Here is a 14,791-nt window from a genome sequence, read left to right on the forward strand (position 1 = left end):
TGGAGAACCCATGCCTATGAAGATGTCAAGATGTTTAAAGAAAAGGTTAAAAGATGGCATGACAAAAGGATAAAAAAGCATGAATTCAATGTAGGTGACCATACCTTGCTATACAATTCTCATTTAAGATTTTCTGCAGGAAAACTTCTCTCTAAATGGGAAGGTCCTTACATTATCGAGGAGGTTTACCATTCTGGTGCTATCAAGATCAACAAGGATGAAGGCACCAACCCTAAGGTGGTAAACGGCCAAAGAATCAAACATTATATCTCAGGTACTCCCATAAATGTTGAAACCAATATTATTAACACAATAATACCGGAGGAGTACATAAGGGAAACCTACCAGAATGTTTTAGACTTTGACAAGGAATAGGTATGTGGTACGGTAAGCAAACTGACTCCAAAACTTTCCCGATAGCAATTTCACTCCATTTTAGAATTTTTAAAAAATTAGGAAAATAAAAAGTAGTCCGAAAAGTGCGTGAGGAGTCGACAACCGTGGAGGCGCGCCCTCCCCCGGGGCACGCCGCCCAGGCTTGTGGCCACCTCGTGTGCCCTCCAGACTCCATTCTCTTGCACAACACTTATTTTGGTCGGCAAAAATTCATTATATAATCTCCCGAAGGTTTTGACTACCCTATCACTATGAAATCCTATATTCTTGTTTCAAGCTGTTTTTCTAACAGATCTAGATCGCTATGACGTCCCCAAGCACTCTGAAGGACAAGTTTTTTGAGAAGGTCATCAACCCCTACCTCATGGAGGTGCTACAACACCCTCAAACCATTGAGATGCATGAGGGGGTGCTGCACATCCGCGATGCTCAAGGACCAAAGAGGACCGGAAGCGTGGAGACAAGGCTCGAGGCAATGGAGCAGCAAATCTTCAAGTGCCAAGGGCTGGTGGAACGTGGACTCAACGCCAATCACCCCCATGATCGCAGAATTTACCCGTGACCACAAGTTGGACGCCAAGAATATCGGAGAGGCCATCTTCAAGCTTCACGAGAAAATCGAGCATCTCCAAGCCCAGATCTATGACCTAAAAAATCAAAACTGTGAGTATCAATGCAGATTTAAAAGGATGAGTTTGGCTGCAGATTTGAGGATCTTGGAGACTCATTCATGTTTCTATGATGGTGAGCCTATGCCTTGGAAGATGGAGGACAGCCTACGACGTCATCAACTCCATCATCACCACCTCCGAAGAAGGAAACCTAAATACATGGATATGGGCACTCCCCTTGGCAACTACCAAGCTTGGGGGAGGTGCCCCGGTATCGTATCACCATCACATATTTACCTTTATCGTATTTGTTAGTTCGATCCTTTTGGTTATATCTTGATCTAGTACAATAAAGTTTTTAGTATGATTTAGCTTTGAGTTTTGCTTTGTGAACTATCTATGTAATCAAGTCCGTGAGTTGTATAATAAAGATTAGTTTTGAGTTGAGGGCTTTACTTTCTCGCTATGATCTTGAGGGAAAAGAAAGAGAAAGAATAAAAATAAATTAAAAAAGGAATATATAATGATTTTATGGAGAGTGGTGACTTCACATATAAGAAGTATGTTGATTGAAACTTGTTGAGAGTTGACAAACATAGTGCTGGTCATTGTTGCAATTAAAAGGAAGTAATAAAGAAAGAGAGGTTCACATATAAATATATTTTGGACATCTTTTATGATTGTGAGCACTCACTAAAATATTATATGCTAAGAACTTCATGTTGGACAAGGAAGACAACATAATGAGTTATGTGTGCTTGTTTCCGAATAGAAGTTATATTTTCATGAATCCTCTAACATGTGACACTTGCTTCCACCTCATACTATCCAAAACCTCCTCACCAAGTAGAGATACTACTTGTGCATCCAAACACCCTTAACCTAGTTTTGCCATGATAGTCCACTATACCTACCTATGGATTGAGTAAGATCCTTCAAGTAAGTTGTCATCGGTGCAAGCAATAAAATTTGCTCCTTAAATATGTAGATCTATTGGTGTGAGGAAAATAAGCTTTATATGAACTTGTGATACAGAAGAAATAAAAGCGACAGACTACATAATAAAGTTCTTTATCACAAGGGTCAATATAAAGTGACGTTCCTTTGCATTAAAATTTTGTGCATCCAACCATAAAAGCGGATGACAACCTCTACTTCCCTCTATGAAGGGCATATCCTTTACTCTTTAAGTACATACCTTTATGCAAGAGTCATGGTGATCTTCACCACTTCCTTTATTTTGCCTTCTTCTCTTGGCAAGCTTCATCTGTTGGGGAAATATCTAAACACATATATCCACTCGTATGTATGTGATCATGAGTTATTATTGTTGACATTACCCTTGAGGTAAATAGTTGGGAGGCAAAACTATAAGCAGCTATCTTTCTTTGTGTCCGATTGAAGCTTTGATCTCATAAGTACTGCGTGAGTGCTAGCAATTATGAAAGACTAAAAGATGATTGAGTATGTGGATTTCCTAGACAAGCTCTTATACTGACTCTTTCCGATGTTATGATAAATTACAATTGTTTCAGTGACTGAGATCATGGTTTGTTGGTCTTCAATAGAGTTCTTGATTCATACTTTATCCTTTGAATGAATTGTCACTTTAGCATAAGAAATTATATGCCAGTATATGTTGTTGTTCTAAAGATGATCATGATGCCTTCATGTCCGTATTTTATTTTATCGACACCTCTATCTCTAAACATGTGGACATGATTATCGATTTCGGCTTTCGCTTGAGGACAAGCGAGGTCTAAGATTGGGGGACTTGATACGTCCATTTTGCATCATGCTTTTATATTGATATTTATTGCATTATGGGTTGTTATTACACATTATGGTACATACTGATGCATTTTCTCTCTTATTTTACAAGATTTACATGAAGAGGGAGAATGCCGGCAGCTGGAATTCTGGACCGGAAAAAGAGTAAATCTGAGAGACCTATTCTGCACAACTCCAAAAGTCATGAAGATTTACGGAGAATTATTTTGGAATAAATTAAAAATATTGGGCGAAGAAATAACAGAGGGGGACCCACCAGGTGGCCACAAGCCAGGGGGCGCGCACTACCCCCTGGGCGCACCCCTAGGGCTTGTGGGCCCCTTGTCAGGCCTTTGGTGCCCCTCTTCTACTATATGATGTCTTTTGACCTGGAAAAAATCATAAGGAGGTTTTCAGGACAAAGCGTCGCCGTCTCAAGGCGAAACCTGGGCAGAACCAATCTAGGGCTCCGGCGAAATTGTTTTGGCAGGGAAACTTCCCTCCCGGAGGGGGAAATCAAAGCCATCGTCATCACCAACGATCCTCTCATCAAGAGGGGGTCAATCTCCATCAACATTTTCACCAACACCATCTCCTCTCAAATCCTAGTTCTATTGGGGAATGTAGTAATTTCAATAAAAATCCTACGCACATGCAAGATCATGGTGATGCATAGCAACGAGAGGGGAGAGTGTTGTCCACATACCCTTGTGGACCAAAAGCGGAAGTGTTAGAACAACGTGTTTGACGTAGTCGTACGTCTTCACGATCTGACCGATCCAAGTACCGAATGTACGGCACCTTCGAGTTCAGCACACGTTCAGCTCGATGACGTCCCACGAACTCCGATCCAGCAGAGCTTTGAAGGAGAGTTCCGTCAGCACGACGACATGATGACGGTGTTCATGATGCTACCGATGCAGGGCTTCGCCTAAGCACTGCTACGATATTACCGAGGTGGAATATGTTGGAGGAGGGCACCGCACACGGCTGGGATAGATCAACAGATCAACTTGTGTGTTCATGGGGTTCCCTTGCCTCAGTATATAAAGGAGGAGAGGAGGGGAGGGGCCGGCCCTCTCTATGGCGCGCCCTGGGGAGTCCTACTCCCACCGGGAGTACGATTCCCCCCCCTTCCATGTAGGAGTAGGAGTCAAGGAAAGGGAAGAGAGGAGAGAAGGAAGGAGGGGGCGCAGCCCCTCCCCCTTGTCCAATTCGGACTAGGCCTTGGGGGGCGCGCAACCTCCCCTCTCTCTTTCCCTTAAAGCCCAATAAGGCCCATATACTCTCCAGCGAATTCCCGTAACTCTTCGGTACTCCGATAAATACCCGAATCACTCGGAACCTTTCCGGTGTCCGAATATAGTCGTCCAATATATCGATATTTACGTCTCGACCATTTTGAGACTCCTCGTAATGTCTCCGATCTCATACGGGACTCCAAACTACCTTTGGTACATCAAAACACATAACTCATAATATAAATCGTCACCGAACTTCAAGCGTGCGGACCCTACAGGTTCGAGAACTATGTAGACATGACCGAGACACGTCTCCGGTCAATAACCAATAGCGGAACCTAGATGCTCATATTGGCTCCCACATATTCTACAAAGATCTTTATCGATCAAACCACATAACAACATATGTTGTTCCCTTTGTCATCGGTATGTTACTTGCCCGAGATTCGATCGTCGGTATCTCAATACCTAGCTCAATCTCGTTACCGGCAAGTCTCTTTACTCGTTCTGTAATGCATTATCCCGCAACTAACTCATTATTCACATTTCTTGCAAGGCTTATAGTGATGTGCATTACCGAGATGGCCCAGAGATACCTCTCCGACAATCGGAGTGACCAATCATAATCTCGAAATACGCCAACTAAACAAGTACCTTCGGAGACACCTGTAGAGAACCTTCATAATCACCCAGTTATGATGTGACATTTGGTAGCACACAAAGTGTTCCTTCAGTAAACGGGAGTTGCATAATCTCGTAGTCATATGAACATGTATAAGTCATTAAGAAAGCAATAGCAACATAACAAACGATCAAGTGCTAAGCTAATGGAATGGGTCAATTCAATCATATCATTATCCTAATGATGTGATCCCGTTAATCAAATGACAACTCATGCCTATGGCTAGAAAACTTAACCATCTTTGTTTCAACGAGCTAGTCAAGTAGAGGCATACTAGTGACATTATGTTTGTCTATGTATTCACACATGTACTAAGTTTCCAGTTAATACAATTCTAGCATGAATAATAAACATTTATCATGAAATAAGGAAATAAATAATAATTTTATTATTGCCTCTAGGGCATATTTCCATCAAGTTCATCTCTTGTATCCGATTTTTGTCTCAAAACCTCATATTGGTACATGTGGGTTGCTAGTAGTGTTGATTACTCCTTGTAGTTGATGCTAGTTGGTTTATTCATTGGAAGATTATATGTTCAGATCCTTAATGATAATTATTGATCCTCTGATTATGAACATGAGCATGCTTTCTGATTAGTTACGTTTGTAACTTAGGACATGGGAGAAGTCGCGTTATAAGTAATCATGTGAATTTGGTATTCGTTTGATATTTTGATGAGATATATGTTGTCTTTCCTCTAGTGGTGTTATGTGAACGTCGACTACATGACACTTCACCATGATTTGGGCCTAGCGGAAGGCATTGGGAAGTAATAAGTAGCTGATGGGTTGCTAGAGTGACTGAAGCTTAAACCCTAGTTTATATGTTGCTTCATAAGGGGCTAATTTGGATCCACATGTTTCATGTTATGGTTAGATTTATCTTAATTCTTCTTTTGTAGTTGTGGATGCTTGCGAGAGCAGTTAATCATAAGTGGGAGGCTTGTCTAAGTAAGGACAACACCGAAGCACCGGTCCGCCCACATATGAAATTATCAAAGTAACAAACATGAATCATATGAGCATGATGAAAACTGACTTGACAGAAATTCCCATGTGTCCTCAGGAGCACTTTGCTTTATATAAGAGTTCATCCAGGCTTGTCCTTTGCTACAAAAAGAATTGGGCCACCTTGATGCACCTATGTTACCCTTGTTACTTGTTACCCGTTACGAATTATCTTATCACGAAACTATTTGTTACCGATAATTTCAGTGCTTGGAGAAATACCTTGTTGAAAACCGCTTGTCATTTCCTTGTGCTCCTCGTTGGGTTTGACATTCTTAATTATCGAAAGGACTATGATAGATCCTCTATACTTGTGGGTCATAAGAGACTAGCTTATCACTTGATGTTGTAGGAGCATCACATGAAGCTTTGTATGCACCACTTGACTTGTTATGGAGCTCTTCCTTATCTTTGAGTGACATCTCAGGAGCAACAATTCTACAAATGACTTCCGTGGGCTTGAGATCTTTGTAATTATGCATCATATGGATTAATGTGCACACGGTATCATATTTTCCATCCAAGGTTCTAAGGATCTTCTTGATGATAGATTTGTCGGTCATCTCTTCACTTCCTAAGCCGGGAATCTCATTTGTGATGAGAGCAAGCCTAGAGTACATTTCGACAACTCCTTCTCCATCCTTCATCTTGAACTTGTCAAGTTGACTTTGAAGCACATCCAACTTGGATTCCTTGACAGACTTGGTACCTTCGTGCATATCAACCAACGTATCGCAAATTTCCTTTGCATTCTCAAGGCAGCTAATTATGTTGAATTCTTTGGAGCACAATTCATTGAAGAGAATATCCCAAGCTTGAGCATTGTATTGCAACATCTTCAATTCTTCTGTGCTCGCTTCACCATCCGGTTCTCTACCACCCTCAAAGAATTGACCTTGGAAGGCAACACAAACAATAGCCCAAACGGCAAGGTTATGACCATGAATATGCATTTTCATCTTATGCTTTCAACTAGCAAAATTTGTACCATCAAAATAAGGACCTCTATTGTCATAGTTACCCTCGCTAGATGCCATACTCTCCTATGTTGTGAAACCAAGGCTATGATCACCAAAGCTATGGAAATCAAGGATTACGGAGACCAAAGCTCTGATACCACTTGTAGGATTGAAACTATGTCTAGATGGGGGTGATTAGACTACTTGACCAAATAAAAATCTTTTCTTTTCCAAATTTTAGTTGTGGGCAGATTTTAGCAATTATGACAAGTAAAGCAATCAACCTACACAGGCAATTCTAAGAGTATAGCAGCGGAAAGTAAAACATTGCATATGAAGGTAAAGGGAAGGGTTTCCAGAAGGCAAACGCAATGGAGACCCGGAGATTTTTGGTGAAGTTATGATAGGTGGTGCTATCGCACGTCCACGTTGATGGAGACTTTAACCCATGACAGGTAACAGCTATGCGAGTCCACGGAGGGCTCCATCCATGAAGGGTCCATGAAGAAGCAACCTTGTCTATCCCACCATTGCCATTGCCCACGAAGGACTTGCCTCACTCGGGTAGATCTTCATGAAGTAGGCAATCTCCTTGCCCTTACAAACTTCTTGGCTCAACACCACATCACAACAGAGGCTCCCAAGCGACACATAACCAATCTAGCAGACACCACTCTCCAAAAGGTAATAGACAGTGTGTTGATGATGAACTCCTTGCTCTTGTGCTTCAAATGATAGTCTCCCAAACACTCAACTCCCTCTCATAGATTTGGCTATATTGGAAGAAGGATTGGAGTGGAAAGCAACTTGGGGAAGGCTATAAATCAAGGTTCAAATGGTAGGAATGTAATCTCTTGATATCAACACATGAGTAGGTCGTTCTTTCTCAGAAAATGAATGGTGGAGTTGTAGGCACGTTATGACGGCTATCCTCATTAAGAAGAAGGGGGTGGAGGGGTATATATAGCCTCCACACAAATTCTAACTGTTATGCAGTTTTGACCCATCTCAGTTGCACCGATTAGAAAACTCGGTGGCACCGATCTGTACAAAAATATGAACATTAGGATTGTCGATGGAACCGCCGGGAACAACTCGGTGGGACCGATGTGCTACATCTTAGGGCAAACTTCATATCGGTGAGACCGAAGTGAATGCAATGAGCAACAAAGAAGCAGTCAAGCTAACTCGGTGGGACCCACTGCAACGTCTCAGTGACACTGAAGTGAATGCAACAAGTCATAGAGCGCTGACAAGGCCATCTTGGTGAGACCGAGATCCGTATTGGTGAGACCAAACCGTTAGGGTTTTGGCAGTGGCTATGTCAAGATGAACTCGATGGCTCCAGATGGGGGCTGAGTTCGGAATTAGGGTTTGGACATATTTGGATAAGAGAAAGTGATTGAGGGTTTTGGAGCAATATCACTAAGCACTTTGAGCAAGTAGACCACTAAGCAACACCTGATCCCCTTTTAGTAGTATTGGCTTTCCTATGGACTCAATTTGATCTTGGATCACTTAAACAAAAATGTAGAGAATTGAGCCTTTTCCAATCCTTGTCCTTATCATTTGAGGGGTCCACATCTCTAGTTCATTCCATGCCAATCACCGAACATCCTGAAATATTTATCTCGAATGGATATTAGTTCATGAGATATATGTTGTTATGAATTACCAAAACTACTCGGGGATTAATTGCACTTTCAATGGTCCTCTTGAGTTGTTTCATGAGCTAACTAAAGAGTGTTTAGTTCTTTAGTTAGACGCTCAATATCCTTCTTATCATTGTCATTCGTTTCATCTTGATTAGCATGATAACTATCAAGTTCATTATAGTTCACATCAGTAGCTTTATCAACAAGTAAATCGCCATCACTTAGCAAATCATCTTCATCACTATCAAAATCAAGATACTCAGGGTGTGATACCTTGGGCCTTTAGCCATGAAGCATCTTCCTATTCCTTCATTTGGTGAATCAAATATGTCATGGGAGTTGGATGACACTAGTGCAAGACCGGTAATACCTTCATCTTGAGTATATTCGGAGTCAGAGTGATAGCTTCTCTCAGAGTAGTTGTCAAAGTCAGAACCATATACCCATTCACCAACATGAGATTGATGTCTTCGTCTTGTGTATCTTTTTGATGATTTGTCCTTCCTTTCCGGATCTTTGCTTCTTCGAGAGGGTCTTCGTTCATAACGATCATCTCTACTCCTCTCTCTTAGGGGTGTTTCATCTCTTCTACTCCTCTTTTTGGTGAGTCTTCTATTTTTCTTGTAGGGAGCCGTACACTCATTAGAATAGTGTCTGGTTCTTCCGGAATTGTAGCAATTTTGACCACGACTAGAAGATATTTTGTCATTGTAGGACCTTGACTTGGAGCTTCTCTCTTTGCTTCCACTCTTTTAGAATTTGTTGAAGTTCTTCACCGTTAAGCTCAGTTCTTCATTGGATACTAGCTTGTCACTTGATATTGTAGGAGCATCACTTGAAGCTTTGTATGCACCACTTGACTTGTTGTGGAGCTCTTCCTTATCTTTGAGTGACATCTCATGACCAACAATTCTACCAATGACTTCCGTGTGCTTGAGATCTTTGTAATTGGGAATCATTTGGATCAATGTGCACATAGTATCATATTTTCCATCCAAGTCTCTAAGGATCTTCTTGATGATGAATTTGTTGGTCATCTCTTCACTTCCTAAGCCGACGATTTCATTTGTGATGAGAGCAAGCCTAGTGTACATTCTGGCGACTCCTTCGCCATCGTTCATCTTGAACTTGTGAAGTTAACTTTGAAGCACATACAACTTGGATTCCTTGACGGACTCGATACCTTCGTGCATATTAACCAAAGTATCCCAAATTTCCTTTGCATTCCCAAGGCGGATGATTTTGCTGAATTCTTCGGGGCACAATCCATTGAAAACAATGTCACAAGCTTGAGCATTGTATTGCAACATCTTCAATTCTTCTATGGTCGCTTCATGATACAGTTCTTTTCCATCCTCGAAGAAATCACCTTTCAATCCAACACGCACAACAGCCCAAACGGCGTGGTTATGACCAAGAATATGCATTTTCATATTATGCTTCCAACTAGCAAAATTTGCACCATCAAAGTAAGGACCTCTATGGTGGTAATTTCCCTCGCTAGATGCCATACTCTCCTAGGTTGTGAAACCAAGGCTATGATCACCAAAGCTATAGAAATCAAGTCAAATGGATACCAAAGCTCGGATACCACTTGTAGGATCGAAAGTATGTCTACAGGGGGTGATTAGACTAATTGGCCAAATAAAAATCTAGCCTTTTCTCAATTTTAGCTGTGGGCAAATTTTAACTATTAGCACAAGTCAAGCAATCAACCTACACATGCAATTCTAAGAGTATAGCAGTGAAAAGTAAAACATTGTATATGAAGGTAAAGAGAAGGGTTTGGAGATGGCAAATGCAATGGAGACAAGTTGATTTTTTGCGGTGTTTCGTTAGGTGGTGCTATCGTACGTCCACGTTGATGGAGACTTCAACCCACGAAGGGTAACGGTTGCGCGAGTCCTTGGAGGGCTCCACCCATGAAGGTTCCACGAATAAGCAACCTTGTATATCCTACCATGGCCATCGCCCATGAAGTACTTGCCTCACTCGGGTAGATCTTCATGAAGTAGGCGATCTCCTTGCCCTGACAAACTTCTTGGTTTAACTCCACATCTTGATGGAGGCTCCCAAGTAACACCTAACCAATCTAGGAGACACCACTCTCCAAAAGGTAATGGATGGTGTGTTGATGATGAACTCCTTGCTCTTGTGCTCCAAATGATAGTCTCCCCAACACTCAACTCTCTCTCACAGATTTGGCTATGGTGGAAAGATGATTTGAGTCGAAAGAAAATTGGGGAAGGCTAGAGATCAGGATTCTTGTGGTAGGATTGGAATATATTGATCTCAACACATGAGTAGGTGGTTCTATCTTAGAAAATATATGGTGGAAGTGTAGGTATGTTCTAATGGCTCTCTCACATTGGGAGAAGGGGTGGAGGGGTATATATAGCCTCCACACAAAATCCAACCGTTACACACATTTGACCCATCTCTGTGAGACTGAATGATTAAACTCGGTGGCACTGATTAGTTCAAAATGTGAACGTTAGGAATATCGATGGGACCGTCTGGAACAACTCGGTGAGACCAATGTGCTAGGGCTTAGGGCAAACATCATCTCGATGGCACCGACTGCATCAACTTGGTGAGACCGAAGTGAAGCAATAAGGCAACATAGAGAATGTCAAGCCAACTCGGTGAGACCGATCGCATAACTCGGTGACACCAAAATAAATGCAACAAGTCACAGAGAGCTGGCAAGGCCATCTCGGTGAGACCGAGATCTGTATCGCTGAGACCGAATCTTAAGGGTTTTGGCAGTGGCTATTTCAAGATGAACTCAGTGGCTCCCGATCGGAAATATCGGTGGGGCCAAGTTGGGAATCAGGGTTTGGAAATATTTGGATAGATAAAGTGGCTGAGGGTTTTGGAGTAATATCACTAAGAACTTCGAACAACCATTAAGCAATAGCTCATCCCCTTTTAATAGTATTGGCTTTTCTATGGACTCAATGTGATCTTGGATCACTTAAACAAAAATGTAGAGTCTTGAGCTTTTGCGAATCCTTGTCCATATCATTTTGAGGGGTCTAGTTCATGCCATGCCAATCATTGAACATCCTGAAATATTTATCTTGAATGGATATTAATTCAGTGAGATATATGTTGTTATGAATTACCAAAACCACTCGGAGATTAGTTGCACTTTCAGGTCCAAATACATAGATTTCACTAAGAAAATGACATTTGTAGTTAACTTCCAGTGAATACTATTAGCCTCCTCAGAGAGGTTCACATCCATCAACTTTCTGACCAGGTGTAGCCATGCTTCCCATCCGTCTCCTACCAAAGATCTTCGGAATTGAATATTTAGACGGTTGGTGTAGCGACTAGACCTCAAGCAGTCTGATCTCTGTGCATCAGTGTCATCCCTGGATCAGTAATGCTGACACGCACAATACTTGAAGGATTTATAACAGAGTAGCAATCACACACTTATTACATCAGATGTCTCAAAAGAGAACTTATTACAATAATATGGCTTAAGGCCATCTAATAATGATAACAGCGGAAGACTTGGAAGATAAGTGAGTCCATCCACTCCAACGGCATCACTGAGTATAAGACCACGACCTAAGGCACCTTACTCGTCGTCTGAAAAGTCAACGTGAACGTTGCAGCCCAAAAATGAGTCAGCACATGGAATATGCTGGCATGTAACACATAGATAGTAATGAACAGAAATATGCTATACTACATGCATATATGGCTGGTGGAAAGCTCTATGGCTACAGTTTTGCATAAAGCCAATTTTTCCCTACTGCAGAGGAATAAATTTTATTTAACTATCATGGTGGTTGTTAAACATTGAGAAGGGTACTCCAACTCAATCCCAATTAAGCACCATCATTAACCCAGCAACATTTAAATTAAGTAACATCATGAGATTCACATGATAATCCAGGTACTAGATACTCAAAACGTCCATAATCGGGGACACGGCTAACCATGATTAGTTTATACACTCTTCAGAGGTTTGCGTACTTTTCCCCGCAAGACTCGATCTCCTCCGCTTAATTTCTCGCACTACATGATGTTTGAGAAATGGATGACCGAGACACAGTCTATCAGAAGCATTAACTCTCTATTCAGGGTTGATAGTACCAACCTACATCCCCTACATCTGCTAGTCTACCTCTTCAAGAACTCACGCAACATACTCAACTATGCTAGAGCCCATAGTAGCTTGCGGCTGCACACGGAAGTTTCTAGCATGAATAATCTCATGATCCCTTTGAGCCTGGGTGGCGGTCCATAGGAGAATCACAAGGTACCCTGGGATTTCCAAAAATACAGGCAACACTGGGTTCCCCAGGTGCCTCAATCCACCCAAATGTGAGTTTAAGTTGCCACCTTAAGTAAACCATTAAATAACAATCTCACATCTATCATGAATACACTCACCCAATCCACGTTTACTAGCATAGCATAGCAATATAGGCAAACGTAGAAGTAACTCCCAAAGGTTTGATAATAAAACAGGTAATAGGTTCTACCTCATCTACTTCCCAAAACCCACATATTAATCAGATCCTAATCATGCAATTGTTTGAGGATTAATCTAATGCAATAAAACTGGGTAGTAAAGAGGTATGATCAAAGTGTTACTTGCCTTGCTGATGATCCGTGAAACCTAGAGATTCGAAGTAGCAAGCGGCGCACTCCGGGTACTCTATCGCAAACAAACAAGCATACAATAAGCACTCATCTAATGCACAGGTAAAACTCAAATAAGAGATCTAACCAGAAAGTTCAACTTAAGAACTCCGGTTTGCAAAAAGAATCAAATCAAACGAACCAACGAAAGTCAAACAGCGAAGGAAACAAGCTTCGTTTACTAATCTGGACCTAAGTCAAATTTTACAGTAGCAAAAACTTGTTTGATTTGGTTAAACGGAAAGAGAGTTTCGAGAAAAAAATCTACGCGCTTGAATCGCCTGATTCCGATAAACGAGTGAAAAGTTATACTAAAACGAAAATCGGATCAGAAATCACGATCTGGAATAATCGCAGAAAATCCAAGAAAAAGAGAAACAGACGAACAGGCTAACGAACGAACGTTTGCTATCTGCGACTAAAAGAGGAAAACCGTTTGTTAAAACGAACAAACGAACGGGCATTCGCTAAATAACTAAACCGGGAAAAAAAAGATCTAATAAAAACGCATCTAGGGTTTTCGTACAAAAAGCCCAATCGGTTTTTCTCACGAGAACCGAGGCGGCAGCGGCTACCTCCAGTGGCGGCGAACTCCGGCAAGGGGCGGCGACTTTCGGCGGCGAGGGGCGGCGGTGGCGTCGGGCGGCAGGGTCGGTGGCTCGGGCGGCGGCGGCGGCGGATCGGGGGCGGCGGCGCGGGCTGGGCTGGGGGCAGCGGTGGGCTTCGGGGGTAGGGGGCCCCGGCTTATAAAGCCCCCCCCCCCCCCCGGAGGTGTCCCGCTCGGGTACGGCCCAGAGTCGTTTTGACTTTTTTTAAAAAATAATTACGCGCAGAAAAACAAATAAAAGAAATACTAAACAGACTCCAGAAATCCTGAAAAAAAATTCCCCGCCCTCTAAAATCGAGCCGGACAAGATGAACATTTATTTGGGGCCTAAATGCAAATTTGAAGAATGCACATTTTTCCTAAATTCAAATAAAATAGCTAGAAACTCTGAAATAAAATCTTAGTTGATTTTTTATTAAATCCTCAATATTTTTTTTTGTGAAAGTCATTTTATTCCCTCTCTCATATTTTTATAATAGAAATAATTGAAGATAAAATAAATAAAATCAAATGATCCTATTTTTGAAAATTTGAGAAAACTCAAATATGAAAATAACGAAATCCCCAACTCTCTCCGTGGGTCCTTGAGTTGCGTAGAATTTCTAGGATCGAGCTGAAATGCAATAAAATATGATATGCAATGTTGATCTAATGTATAACATTCCAAATTGAAAATTTGGGATGTTACAAACCTACCCCCTCCCCCTTAAGATGAATCTCGCCCTCGAGATTCAGGTTGGCTAGAAAATAGGTGAGGGTGGTCCTTCAGCAGATCTTCCTCTCGCTCCCAGGTGGCTTCATCTTCGGTGTGGTGGCTCCACTAAACTTTGCAAAACTTGATAACCTTGTTGCGGGTGACTCGGCTGGCAAATTCGAGAATCTTGATTGGTTTCTCCTCGTAGGTCAAATCACTATCAAGCTGAATCGCCTCCAGGGGAACTGTATCTCTCAGCGGTATCTCAGCCATCTGCGTGTGGCACTTCTTCAACTGGCAAACATAGAAGACGTCATGAACTCTTGACAATCCTTCGGCTAATTCCAACTTGTAAGCAACTTCTCCCATACGCTCCAAAACTTTATATGGTCCGGCAAAACGTGGCGCTAACTTTCCCTTAACTCCAAAGCGCTTTACTCCTCGAAGTGGAGATACACGAAGATAAACTCTATCTTCGACTTCATAAACGGTCTCCTTGCA

The sequence above is a fragment of the Triticum aestivum genome, chromosome 2B (genome assembly GCF_018294505.1).
Source record: "Triticum aestivum cultivar Chinese Spring chromosome 2B, IWGSC CS RefSeq v2.1, whole genome shotgun sequence".
In the NCBI taxonomy this organism is placed as follows: domain Eukaryota; kingdom Viridiplantae; phylum Streptophyta; class Magnoliopsida; order Poales; family Poaceae; genus Triticum; species Triticum aestivum.